The sequence below is a fragment of the Passer montanus genome, unplaced genomic scaffold, assembly GCF_014805655.1.
Source record: "Passer montanus isolate IOZ18808 unplaced genomic scaffold, ASM1480565v1 scaffold50, whole genome shotgun sequence".
In the NCBI taxonomy this organism is placed as follows: domain Eukaryota; kingdom Metazoa; phylum Chordata; class Aves; order Passeriformes; family Passeridae; genus Passer; species Passer montanus.
Genome location: NW_024369930.1, coordinates 314,355 through 328,371, shown reverse-complemented (window position 1 = coordinate 328,371; position 14,017 = coordinate 314,355). Strand labels below are relative to the sequence as shown.

General features: G+C 40.0%; 1 protein-coding gene across 6 annotated transcripts in view; it reads left to right on the top strand.

Annotated features, from left to right (window-relative positions):
• Positions 1–14,017, top strand: part of GRM3 (glutamate metabotropic receptor 3) — a 103,393-nt gene that overhangs the window by 11,295 nt on the left and 78,081 nt on the right. The gene's annotated exons all lie outside the window — the stretch shown is intronic.

The following is a 14,017-nucleotide window of genomic DNA, read 5'->3' as shown; positions in this document are numbered from 1 at the left end:
GAAAAAAATAAAAAGCTCATGTATCTGTAGTAATTCATGGACCACCTTAATATTGCAAAAAAGAATGTTCCCTGTAGCCTTCAATTAATCAACATGTTGTTTTAATATACCTCAGTGCATTAAAACACATCCAGTCCAGCTCACTTTTTCCTTACCATTAACTTCCAAGCCTTGAATTCCCCCTGAACAGGTAAGCAGCTGCTTTGAAGATTTAACTGGCCTGACCCCACCATAGCACAAGCCACCATTATGTAGGAGAGAAGTCACTTTTCTCTGCCTAACTTGGTCACATTGGACAGCTAAATAATCACTCCTTGGATGCACTGGGTGGAAGGGAAGATTGGTGTCCATGTGAGAGAGAAATGTTTTACAGTCTGGGGTAAGGAGATACAGAGAGGCATATTTAGGCAACCCATGGATGCATCTTGATGGGGTTTTTTCTTTCCACTTGTAGTATAGGGAACCCCAAACACTCATCTGATATGTTGGCTCTTGAACCTAGATCATACTAAATAAATCAAAATCCTAAGGTACACTGTCTGATCATGGTCAGCAGGGCCTGGCATTGCAGTGGCACTTATTGAATGGCCTACAGTGTCTACCCAAGGCCCTAAAAAACAGTTTCAAGGTAGATTCATCTCTATTTAATTGACAGGACTTATCTCACTAGTATTTTAGAGGGCTGCAATTTTTTTGCAACACATTTTTTAAAGCACCAGGTAATAGGTCCTCTAGCAGGTCCCATTTTTGCCCATTCTCATTTATGAGATGGTTTCCATGCCAATGATTATAATTAAATACTAATATAAGTAGTTTTCAAAAATAAAAGCACATTTGGAATGATCCATGTTTATCTTTAGAGACTAAGAGCAGCAAACACAAATGGATTGAGAGGGATTAAACACAAGGCTAATTGTTCATTAGGCAACATAAGACCAATTAAGTGTGCTAATCCATTCAATATTTTTTCTAGCTGTTTCCATTATTATCCATGTCAAAATTACTTTGCATGTATTAATTCACCTATGTTTATTTATTAATAAGAAAAACTCACTTGAAATGCAGGTCTTGCATCTATAGTCTTTTCTCAAGCCAAACTTCCATGATAGCAGTAGCAGAAGGAGTTCAAGATGTGACTGGAACCCTCTGTACTGCTCTTCTCCTAAAATAAAATGTAAATTCTTTCAATAAGATTAATGTGAGTGCATTCTCCATCTGTATCGATTCCAGATACTCTCCATGTTTAATTAAGACATATTTTATGCAAAATTATGCATAGTTCTATGCAGTGTTCAATGAAAGTGATCCAGAGTGTACCTGACCAAAAAAATTGATCTAAAATTTATTGCTGATTACTGGCTATTATTATGCATTAGTTTTTACATTATTTTGATGTGTAATTGATTATCTGTTTGCCAGATATGTAGACAGAGAGTTATTGATAGCTAACTTGATCATCATGTCTTCTAAGTTCCAAAAAGTAATTTTTTTTTTGGCTCAGTTACACATTAATATTGTCAGATTCTGGCTTCCAAAATAATCCTTAGAGGAAAACAGACTTATCATAAAATTATTCACAATGTTACCACAAATATGGGAAATGAGCCACAGGCCAGGTAGCAGTGCAACAGAAATAGGTTTAAGGCTGTGGAAGCTCAGAAGCAGAGCATGACTCAACACCATGGTATCATATTGCTGTGGAAAAAGGAAATATTCTACTAGGATTAATTAACAGGAATATTGTCTTCAAGACACAGAATGTAAACATTAATCTCTACTCAACTCTAGTAGGGCCATTTTTGGAGTATGGTGCCCAGTTTTGAGAATAATGTTTTAAGACCATAAATCTCTTGGAGTGCACAGAATATCAACTTGGAGAATTGTGTGGAACAAATAGATTTGTCACAGGTAAGTAAAAAGACTTAAACTGTCACACAGAAGACTAGACCTCAGGAAAAGCTTTTAAATTGTAAGGAATGAGAAACACAGAATAAACTACTGGGAAATTGAGGAAGTTCCTGTCACCAAAGTGTCTAGAAAAAAGTTACCCAAGATGTGAGTTACATTAGACATAAATAAAATTGATCTTGATTTGGATAATAACGAAGGAAGATCAAAATCAAGACTTTCAGGTCCCTTCTAACCCTCTTCATCTCTCAGTGACTTGAACATAATTGAGGGTTCCTGTCCCAGGGTCTGTGTTTTGCAAACCTCTCATGGTGAGGTGCAGCAGAGGCAGCCAGAGCAGAGAGCATCATGCTCCTCTTGGGGAAGAGAGGGGGAAATGGACAAATTGCAGGAGCAAACAAGGCTGTCCTGCAAGAGAGAGGCAAGCTCTGCCATGCAGGGGCAAATCAAGTGTATGTACAGGGCAAGAAGGGATCACAAGTCTCTGCTTAATTCACATGCAGACTCCTGTGAGTGACTTCAGCAAAGACAGACACATCATGTAAAGACCACGAGCAGTCTCCCCTCTTACTGTAGGGGCTGTGCAGAACTCCCTATGTGTCTGCAGAACCAAGCATTAAATGAGTTCTAATATTAGGACAACAGAGAAACAAGAAAGGAAGGAGCAGCATGACTTGTGCTGTCAACTTTAAAGTCTACTCTGTGTGTTCACAGGCTTTGATACCCTCATGTGTAGGCAGCACGCTATAGAAGGTTATAAACTTATGTATGTTTTTGGAATATTTGCATAAGGAAATGAATGCAGTAAATCTGTTGACGTCGTCAATGCAGAACTACCGTAACTCTAAAGCTTTCTGCACTGCAGTGATGATTATGAAACTAGTAGGTAGTTTATGTTATTAACTCAAGGCGTCATCTCTAATAAATACTCATAAAACACATCAGCAAAAGCATAAACTGCAGGAACATGAGTAGGAAATTTGTGACATGCCCTCTATCATAGACAAATTGTTAACACTGCTGTTCAGTAATTATTTAATCAAAAGCATACTTAGGGAAAATCTGAAATAACAGATTTCATTTTTTAGACTAAGAGTCCTATCTTCATTTTAATTACTGAAGCAGGGTTATAGTATATTTTAATAAAAGTGTGAGATGTTATTGAAATTCAAATAGTTCCTTTGAGGTTTTATAGCTCATACAAAATGCAAAAGAAATTCAGAAAGAATTTTTTTTCCAAATTAATAATTCTTTCTTAAAGAGGGATAAAAAATTAGATGTTGTCTTCTAAAAGGACATTATGTTTTGTCGTGAGTTTGTGAAAAAATATTCATATCATAGATAGGAAGGATATGTCACATACATTACAGTCTTTCTTTTCTATCCTGAAGTTTACCTTCCATTCAAAAGATACCACACCTTTCATCATTCAAGGCCTCTCTGCATTGACCCTGGAGAATACTGAAATATTCCTTTTATCTGTCCTAAATCAGGTGAACAATAAAAAGATATTGATTTTTCATACAGTATAAATAGTTCTCGAATGTATAAAAATTTAATTCAGGATTCAGTGGGTCAAATACTAGATTGTGATAAATTAGCAACAAACAGTGGAGCTAGTCTATGTTGCAGCAACTGGCAGTGCTGTTCAATTTGTCAGCGGTGCTGCACTTCCATCATTTAATAGCTTCAAGAGATAATAACATCTGCAGTTTTGGGTTTTCAAAGTCAGCTTCTTCCTTCCCCCACTCTTACTCAAGAAATAGAGAGGACTTTGTAGCAAAGTCTTTGCACTGTAATAAAACATCTCACTTGCCCCTCTCACTCTGAGCTTGGCCATCACCAGTAGAAGCTGCTGAGGAGCTGATGGCATGAGAACATGAGTCATGAACATCTCCCAGTCCCTCAACTGGTGTAAATCAATGTAACTGCACTGTTACAAGCTCCAAGGACAGAGATAGCTTGTAAATACAGGAAATATAGGGGTTGTGCAACATAAATAAAGCCAGAAGAGACAATTCAATCTCCTGCCCCAAAGCAGAGTCAGTATTATTGTGTCACTTCTGGAAAAAAGGTTACTTTTTCTTGAAATCTTGTGATGGTAAAGATTCCACAACTCTCCCAGACAACATGTCCCTGTCCTTCAGTACCTTTATGACAAGAACATTTTCCCCTAGAGTCTAGCCTAAATATTTATTTTTATCATTTAAGTTCATTTCTGCTGTAGCTAATGACTGACACCAAAGTTCTTTCATCCCAATTAATTTCTCACACCCTGATCTTGATGCAGCTTTGCTTACAATCTCGTCTGGCCACAACTGTGATGAACCTGAGATTGCTGATTGGATTTGGAAAACTGTGAGTCTCAGTCTGGTGTATGCTTCTCTAGAGGTCTGAAACTGGCACACTTCTCAGTCTGAGAGATCTTCCAGTCTGCTGAATTGGCCATCAAGCCATGAAACATTCATTGCCTCTGGAAAAAGTCAAAGTAATGCTCCTGAAAAAAACAGAGTCCTAGCATTGTTTTTTTTTTTCTTTGTCACCTATTACAGGAACATTCTGTTAGGGTTTTTAACATAACAAATAGATACAAAGACATGTTTTAGGCTGTGTGATTAGTACAAAGGAAAGTACTATATCATCAGTGGGATAATGCTTTCTTTCTAAGTTGTAGCACCTCTAATCTTGTGCTCTTTAGTGAGATGACAAACGTCAGCCTGCGCATTAAGTGGTTTTAAATGGCATGGAGTTTTTGTTGCATTATGGTTCCAACTAATGCTTAACATTATTATCTCTTATGCTCATTAAAGGAAATGTTTAGTTTCTATCAAAGTAAAGGACTTAGTGTTAGATGAAGAAAATAGCATTGGTTTGAAAATAAAATTGAGTATAAGTAAAAGAAAGAGCTATTGCTGGTGAAAAGGTCTTTGATAGAAACATTATTGAGAATGGCAGAAATGTCTTTTTCTCTGATCATTTTTTCTCTATTAATGGCCTATTCTGCTATGATCAATAAAAACCCCTTCAAGGGTCACAGTTCTTCCCAAGCTGATTACTGCAACAGAAACAAATTGGTTCACAGCCTTTCCTGAGTAAACAGTTACTGATAACACTTTATCCTCCCTGTTCATTGCTCTTCACTAGGGCTTGGTCTTTAGCAAAGCAACTGGAGACAGCAGCCTTGGCTAAGCCTCAGGCTGGGGGGCATTTCCACAATGAGGAGATTCACTGTGGCATTTTCCTGGCCCCTGCTCAGCCTCACTTGGTACCAGGGTGAGTTCACTTCCCTTCTGCTGAGATCGAGGGAAGGAGCTTGGCATTGTCTGGTGGTCAGAGATATGTGTAGACTTTTCCAAAGCTCTTGTCCTCATTGCTATCAGTCATGCTTTAGGGCCTGCAGCTCTTCCTCTGCTTGTTTAATCCTCCCATTCCACTGCAGAACCCAGGAACACAGTTTAATGACATCCTTCTGACGTTTCTAAGCCACTTACCTCCCTGAAATTTTCCAAGACCCTTCAGAATATGGACAGATTCCCTAGCAAGCTCCTTTTTGCCTCCTGCATCTTTAGGGGATGGTCCTCTTGAGCTTCTAAGACCCTTGCTGACTTTTTCAGAGTGGCAGCAGGCAAGAATACCTGAAATTACAAAACAGGATTATTTTCTCAGCCCAAGCACATTCTTCTGGGGTAAAATTGCAATGTCTCAGAGGACCTTTGGGCCTGTAGAGAGGATCTGGATTGGTGCCTGGCACGTAGGCAGTGATCTCCTCACTCTTGCCCACAAACCTCCTGCTGTCTGCAGGCTGAGAACCTTGTGCCCCAAGACCTTGAGGTCATGTGTTTCTCCAACCAAGTGGAGAGCAACTGCAAAGGCTCAGCTGGTTACACAACTATGTTAATTATTTTGCCTCTGGGTCTCTCGTATAATTTAGTTTTCCTGAGAACTCCCCACAGTTAACCGAATACTTGCAGTTCATCTCAGACACTTCAGACTTACGCCACATAAAAATCTTTCCTAAGCAGGCAAGTAATTCTTTCCATGTCAAGTCAAATGAATGGATTTCTGTTGGAGCCTTTTGCTTGTGATTAATACCAACAGTGAAAATAACATTTAATTTGCCTTATGTCCCTCTGAAAGACCAAAACTGTCTTGACTCCCACTCAGATGTCTGGAAGAACAAGCATTGCCCCTTCTACGAGATAATCTTGCTTTTTCAGAAAAAGCTTGTGAACTTTAGGGAACAGAGGGAGAGAGAAATATTTGTAGTGACTTCTTGTACTTTTCACCATTTCTGTGACTACCAAGGAACTGGTGCTTCTTTTGGCCATTTCATTCCACAGTCTTATTTTTCTCCATACAAATCAAGGGGAAAAAAGCATTTGAGGATGGGATTTACCTTAGCAGACATAACCTGCAGCCACAGTGTAAAGGTCTACATCTTTGAAAACTCATATTTCATTATAAAAAAGGAAGAATTACATTTTTAAGGGGGGATTTAATTGACCTGTTTTAGACATCTAAAACATCTAGGAAGAGAGAAATAATGTTCAAAAATTGTTGTGGGGCTTTTTTAAAATTTAAATAAAGTGAGTATAAAAGGGCCTTTAAATAAGCAAATAGCATGCACAACCATATAATCTGACTGTTTCATTGAAAGAATCTCACCTAAATGTCTAGGGTGGGACTCCAGCAGTTCAGGCTGTTTTATCCATGTTTCTCACAGAACTGGAATTTTAGTCATAATTTTATTCATAGCCTGCTCTGTAACTGAACTCAAGCAAGGTGCAATGTCAGCGAGAGAGGAAAACATGGTGCTGCTGGCTTTTTCTCTGGTCCTTGCCAAGCTGTCCTCCCTCATTTATTTCCACAAGAGTCTGCTCTGTGTCTGTTCCAAAAAGACACAGTTTTCTCTCTGCAACGCATAGGAGGAAAGCAAAATGTGTCTGAGATCCCACAATGCCATCTTTATTATTTGGAGATGAGTTTGCTTTGCAAAATGAATTTGCTCTCCCAGAATTCGGAGTTTGCCTTTCCATTAAGGTTTGACTTTTTAACCACCCATGAAAGCAACTTACTTTTGCTAAGGGGGATCTCTTGCGGTGTTATAACTATGCTTCCTTAAGTGTACACAGATGACCTCTGTCAGAGACTGAATAAATGACAGACATGGGCTACAGGAGCCTTTGTTTTAACCCAGTGCAAAGCTTCCTAAGTTATTAGTGCTAAACTGTTAGTCTTGAAGTGGGAATTAATGCAGGGAGGTCTTTTTCTTGCATTGTACAAGAGGCCAGGTTGGAGAGTCAGTTGTGGTCCATGTGCCTTTAAAGTCAGTAGATATGTGAATTAGCCATCCAGAATCTTCAGGGATGCCAAATTAAAACCATGTCAAAGTGAGAAAGAAATATATTAGAAGACCTAGCAAGCATTCAAGTCTAAGCTCACTGCTCATCTTGATCTTGTTGGTTTGAAAGATTTGCATTCCAGACCTTTCATAAAACATTAAGTTATTCTTTCAATCATCTCATAGTGTCAACACATTGGTCCAATATTAAGGTACTCATATATGCAAACTCTTCTCAGTTTACATACTGTGCATATGCGATAACCTTCATCTTGGTTATAATAAAGACTGAAGCAACAATTTCCTAAGCCAAAAAATTTAACATTCTTAAACTAAAACACTGTTTCCTGTTCATAAAGTTGATTTGGGCTCAGAGCTTCTGTGGTTTGAGTGTGGAGGAGGTTGCACTGCACAAATTAAAGCAAATACATTTCCTTCCAAGTGGTGCTGTCAGAAAGTCACTTCTGCTAGACTTCAGTTTTCATGTAGAGGCGTTTGCAGTATCATAAATACCTGTTCTTCTCACATCAAGAGTCCCTGAGACCTCGGGTTCCCAAATTTCCTTTTTGAGCACAGATTCCCTGACAGGGTTCACCAGAGTTTAGTTAAGTTTAAATTTGGTTCCTGGTGGGTTGAGTTCTTTCTTTTCTTTCTTTAGCCTTTGCTGCCTTCTGTTAAAAGCTGTCGTGCATTTGAAGGTCTCAGATTAAAGGCTAGACTTTGCCTTTTCTGCATAAAACAGCAGGAATCTGAGTCCTATAGCCCCCAGAAGTGGATTCTCATGATTTCCCTCGTGTACTCCTTTTTCCTTCTCAAAGCTACCTTTTATTGCTCTTCTTCTGGTGCAATTTGCAGTGTCTCTCATGCTGGAGCTGGCTCAGTTAGAGCTAAGGGAACTCAAAAGTGCTCTCAAAGCTTCCTGGAGATTTCCGTGTACCGTAATCTTGCAGAGATTTCCCCACCTGCTGGATTTTCTATTTGTTCACTAAGTCAGCTAACTTTTAGCCCCAAAAGACAAGAATACTAACGGGATCAGGACAAGGCCTTTATAACATCCATCTTCTGTTCAATGGATGCGATTTTGGTTAAAATAGTCCATTCCTTTACATATTAAAGTCATCCTACTTATTAGTTCAACATGTTCCTCTACCTTTGTGTGGCTGAACCAGGTAATGGCAACAATTACAAGTACATTCCCCTGCTGAAACTCAGAAGAACACAACATCTGCATTGTTCAAGTCTTACAGCCTGGGCGTATTTAACTTCAGGGTTCAGGGATTTGGGAAAATCTCTCACCTTTATGTTGTCTCCTTGTACCAAGAGTCTATAATCACCCACTTTTGCCCAATATCTGTTAATGTGGCAGAGGACTAATTACAGTACAGGCAGCCACTGCACCTACACAGGGACTGCTCATGGCCTTGATCCTGACATTTTGTCCCCAGGACTGACCCACCAGGATGTTGCTGTTGCATTAGTGTTTTTGATGATTTGGTTTTTCCAAACGAAAATTTAATTACATTTTCCCACTGTGCCCCAGGAATGTCATTTTTCCCTGCCTTTACAGCTGAAAATGTATCTCACACATGAAATTGAAGGATCTCCACTGAATAACTTTTGAGTTACACCACCATAAATATCAGGGAAGCAGACCAAGTTATTCTTTTGTACCATTTGAATTCACAAATCCACTAGTACTAACTCTCTTGTGATCCTAGCTGTAGTTAAGTAGACTAAGGGGGCTGTTTTTATAGATATACCTTTGTTTATGTCTCATATTTACTTCATATTTACTGCTTAAATCAGTCCAAAAGTACTTACAGAACCAGGAAACCACTCTCTTTATGACTCATATATTACTAGGTCCAAACTGTTCTTAAACTGCTCCAGCCCAGAGTTAACATTTTTTAAAATAAATCCCAACTGTCAGTGGATGACTAGAGGTACACAATTCACATCTAAAATTATTCAGATCCTAACGTCACATTGTGTTAAAAAATTGTGAATTAAGCTAGACATTTCATAATTCTGGACATCTGTCTTTGACAAATAAATATGTCATTGTCAAACAAAACAGCCCTAGGAGAATATTAAAGATGCTACTATCATTTTAAAAAGAGACTACCATAAGGAATTAAAAGAGCTAAGGCTATGTTTTCCACAACTACAGATGAAGAAGCAGCTAAAGATTATTAAGATGACAGCAAAGACTGTAATTTCATAAAGTTTTATCTGTAGCTTGTATCACACATCTGAGCTCTGTGAATGACCCTCTACATGATTTAATCATAAATGGATTTTGCCTCATTGTTCCTGTTGATTGTGGGTTTTTTTTCTATCACTCCATTTCCTGGAAGATCTTTTCTGTGTTTTGGTTTGGTTCTGAGAGCTGAAAAGTGCTTCAGGTATTAAGTAGGATAGGACTTTGAACTCTGTTCCACCTGCTAATTCTCCATTGGATATTCAGCATAAACTTGTCACAGAAGCAAACTACATCTCAACATGTAGGAAGTGAGGAACAGAGACAACACTAAGGAGAAAGCATTTTCTCTTTTTGTGGACTATTTTTACCCCACAGACTGTTATTCCACTGTGTAAACTCAAGATAGGCAAAAGAAAATGCACTTTGCAGGCTCATCTTGGATCAGTTGGAATCCTCAATATCTTTAATGTGCTCATATTTTTACCACTTGGATGGTGATGCTGTGTCTTGCAGATTGCTGTGGCAAATTCAGCAGCATTTCTTCTATAGACCCGCCATACTGCTGTATAATAAGGTACCCTCAAAATCTGCATTTTACTAAAATAGATGCCATGATTATCTAAGAACAGCCTGCTGGGAACTTGTAGAGTTCAATGCTACATTTATATTTTCTGCAATAAAAATGGCACTCTGACTCCAGTTCAGCACTTTCCTCAATAATTTCTCTGGACAATGACAGTGTCATTGTTGACAATATCAATGATTATCAACATCTACCTTCTCTGCATTTCAATCTTTCCTTGTACAAGGGTAGGTGATATTCCATTAATCAAGGGGTTGTCATGTAAAAAAATAAATGCCTAGAGGAAACTTTATCCATATTCTCGTGTTGAGTTCAAAAACAACCCTTTTGTGCCAGTGGTTTTCACTCTATATTGCTAAAACTTTCCTAATTTTCCCTGTGGATGCAGAGTCTGCTGAAAATATATTATCATTAGGATTGCGTTTCTCAAAAAAGTAGAAAAGCATAGATATCAGGAAGTTAATCATGGACCCATGAAAAATCACAGCCGATAGGCTGAAAACTGAAATTTTACTGTTATTGGGGAACAGCATTAAAAAAAAAAAAAGGAAACCTTTACCTTACAGTAAAGGTTTGAGCTATCAGAACATACACTGAAAAACAGCATTTCATAGGGATTTCTGGCTAATGCTTTGGAAGAACAGACAACTATATGGATTAAGTTTTTCTTCACCTAAATGCTTTCCTGCAGTACTTTCTTCTACATTATCCTGTTGAAGTGGGATTTTGCACTCTTGGCTCCCTAGGAATGCACCTCCAGCCAAAGGATTTTACCCAATGCCTCCTTATCATTTCAAAAAACAGCATCAGCATTATTTATGGTGAAGTGTATTAGTAGAAACATATCTCACTATGATTTCACACCCTACCTGTGTTCTTAGTTCAGCAGGTAGCTGCCATCCTTTTCCCATGATCCTGGCAGCTACATCTCCACAGTGCCTGTGTCCTGACACAGACCACAGTCTGCTGGGTGGGATGTACTACACATTTGTCCAGCTGGTGCCCCCAAGACTGTGTTCAGTCCTCATTCTGTTTATTACTGGGAAAAAAATGAAGCTGATTTCCCTTTCCATGTTAGTGTGATGGCTTCCCACACCACTTCTTGGCAGCTTTTTTCAACCTGTTAAAGCAGAATGATGAGCTGTCATGAGAGGGTAAAACTCCACCAGTTTGTTTGCCTGATTGAAGATTTGTGGCAGGTCTCCTGAAACCCCTCTGTGATGTCAGCTCACACAGGTAGCTTCCCCTCAGCTCATGCAGGCACACAAAATGCTCACAAAGATGATATATGGGCTGTTGAGCATCCTGATGAGTGTGTAGCTCAGCTTCCAACACCTCACATCTGGCAGAGAGTTTCCAGTGCAACTAGTGAAATCCATGAGCTGCTTCTGTGGTATTAAGCCAATAGAAATGTTCTTACCTCCTTTTTGGAATACCAGAAACTACAAATAATCCTGCTAATCTTAGGCTGGCTGTAGTGACCTGAGATCATTTTTTAAAAATGGCTTTGGGAAGGAGGAAGTTCCCAAGTGTAGCTGTTGGAAGGGTTAGACATTCTGTCTATGAAAAACCAGATTAACTAATCTCCTCCAGTTCTGGGAGAGCAGTGTCCCTGCTTTTTAAGCATTTTTTCTGGGTTGAGGATGAACCTGTCTCCCCTGAGGTCTCTGCCTCTCTGCACTGGTGACAGAGGGAGCTCTGTTGATACACATGGCTAGACTCCAGGCCTTTGAATTATTAAAATTAAATAGGATTAAGTTCACCCATTTTGTTTGTTTTTTTCACCTATGGTAAAAATATGCTGGAATTACTGAATTACCTAAACTTTTTTCTTCTCACTAGAAGTTTGGGAGTATTAATTTTTTATCACTTTAAAATTTCAGATTTTTTTAGCACAAACTATAATGTATATTACCAGTGGAAATATTTTTATATAGTAGGGACTTTACCACATGCTCCAGTTGTTTTTATATCCGTTATTGCTGTGCCATTTTAATGCAATTTTCCGCAGACTCCCGTGTTATTAACCTGCATTCATCATTTATATCCCTCTCCTGAGGCTTGTAGTAAGACTCTATAGAAAAAGATAAACAAATTACAGATACAGGAATTAATTGTTGCCTGACTGGAGCACCCCTCCCAAGGAACTTTAGGAGCGCTGCTTGGAATGAAGCAGCCCATAGGCCACACTGATGGGAATGGTAGGAAGAAGGTTGAATACAAAACCATATACAGGGAAACACAGATTAGGGCAGATATGAGAAAATGGAAGGCAGTGAAAGTGGACAAAATTACTGCCTCCAAGGAATGAGGGTCTGAAAATCAGACATTAAACACTCCTCCCAGCCAGGCTGGCTCCCCATTGCACACACAGCCTTTTCTACCAGCCATGCCACCTCTGATGAGCTCTGCCTCATCTGTTTAGGTCCCTGCCCACTGAGTTCAGGCACAGAAATCCCTGTTCCTTCATAAGGGAGAGGAGACAGAGTGGCTTGACTCTTCCTGCAGATCCTGGGTGTTCCCTGGTCCCAGCCCCATCTCCAACCCAGGACAGCTGCCCCAGGCTTGGCAGCACAGCCCTGGAGGAGGGCAAGGGGAGGGTGGGGAAAAGGAAGAAGGGTGACAGGGCCGAAAAGGAAGACATTAAAAGAATAGTAGAGAGAAGAAGAAAGGACATGAGAGTGAAGTGAATTCAGAGGAATGTGTGGGCACATCAAAGAGATTGTGTCTCTTAAAGAAGCATATGGTGCCTCGAACCTCAGGGGAGTTGTGTTGTGCTACAGTGGGTAATGACAAAGAGTAGCAGACTGTCCCTTTCCCTGAAAATCATGTGGTTGAAACAGATAAAATATGCCAGAGGAGAGATGAGTGCCTGGCCCAGTGTCCAGCAGGAGCTCAGGAGCACCCAGCAAAGCCCAGCCAGGTGTGCCAGCAGAGAGGGACTGCTGCCCTCGGAGCACAGGCAAAACCCAGGGCACAGAAAGCTGTGACGAGGCAGAGGGTATGGAAAGGGCAAGGGAAGGGTGCAAAGCTTGGCTCCAGTAAGCTTTGCTAGCCTGACCTCAAGTGTACACAGAGCCCATGAGAGAGTGAGAGCATGACTGAGTTCTTTGCTTGGAGCAAAAATAGAGGCTGTGAAAGAAACGGGAAAGAGGCAGGCAGATACAAAAGAGAAGAAAGCTGGGGAAGAAAGGAAAGGAACATGAAAACACTATCCTCAAAACAAGGCAGACATGCCAACCATATTAATTTCCAGTACAAATGCCCTTCCTCCACTGCAGCTCGATGAGGGATCTGACCACAGTTAAGTTTACGTTGTGTGTTTTCAAAATAATAATAATGACAACAAAAAAGCCAAAGCTAGAATTAAAAGTCAAAGGCTCAGCTTAATTCTGAAAGAGGAACAGAAGGAACAGCTTTGCATGGAGGTGAATGTGTTTTTCTCAGTCTGCAGAAGAGTTTTGTGGGTGGTTTTAAGAAGTTTCACTGGTGGAGCTGATAGTTCTAAGAAACAATCTCTTCTGTTACATTCCACAGTTATTTTTTAGCCACAGCTGTCAATCACACTGCTTTTCAAAGAAGGGAAATGTCAGTATCTCTGCTCTGTAGAGACAGCACAGAGATGAGAAACAGCTTGCCCAGTATCAGTCAGTACAGGGTCTGTAAGGCAGCCAGGACCAATAAGAACCCCACCAACAGGATCCCAGCCTGGCCCACACCTCATCTGTGTCCCCTCTGTGAGGGCTGGGTGGGGCTAGTGTTGATCTGATGAAAAAGTCCTGCACCTCAAAACCACAGGGTAGATTCCCATTTGCCTCGACTGCTGTGGGGACAAAGGAGAGTGGCCATTTCCATGCCACATCCCAGATTGTGGGGATCCCTTCTGGAGACATACTCTGGAACTGCTGAATGCAGGGGTGGGAGTCAAGTTTTTTGGCTTCACTATAGTCATTCAGTGTATGACTGGGAGGAAGCAATTAAT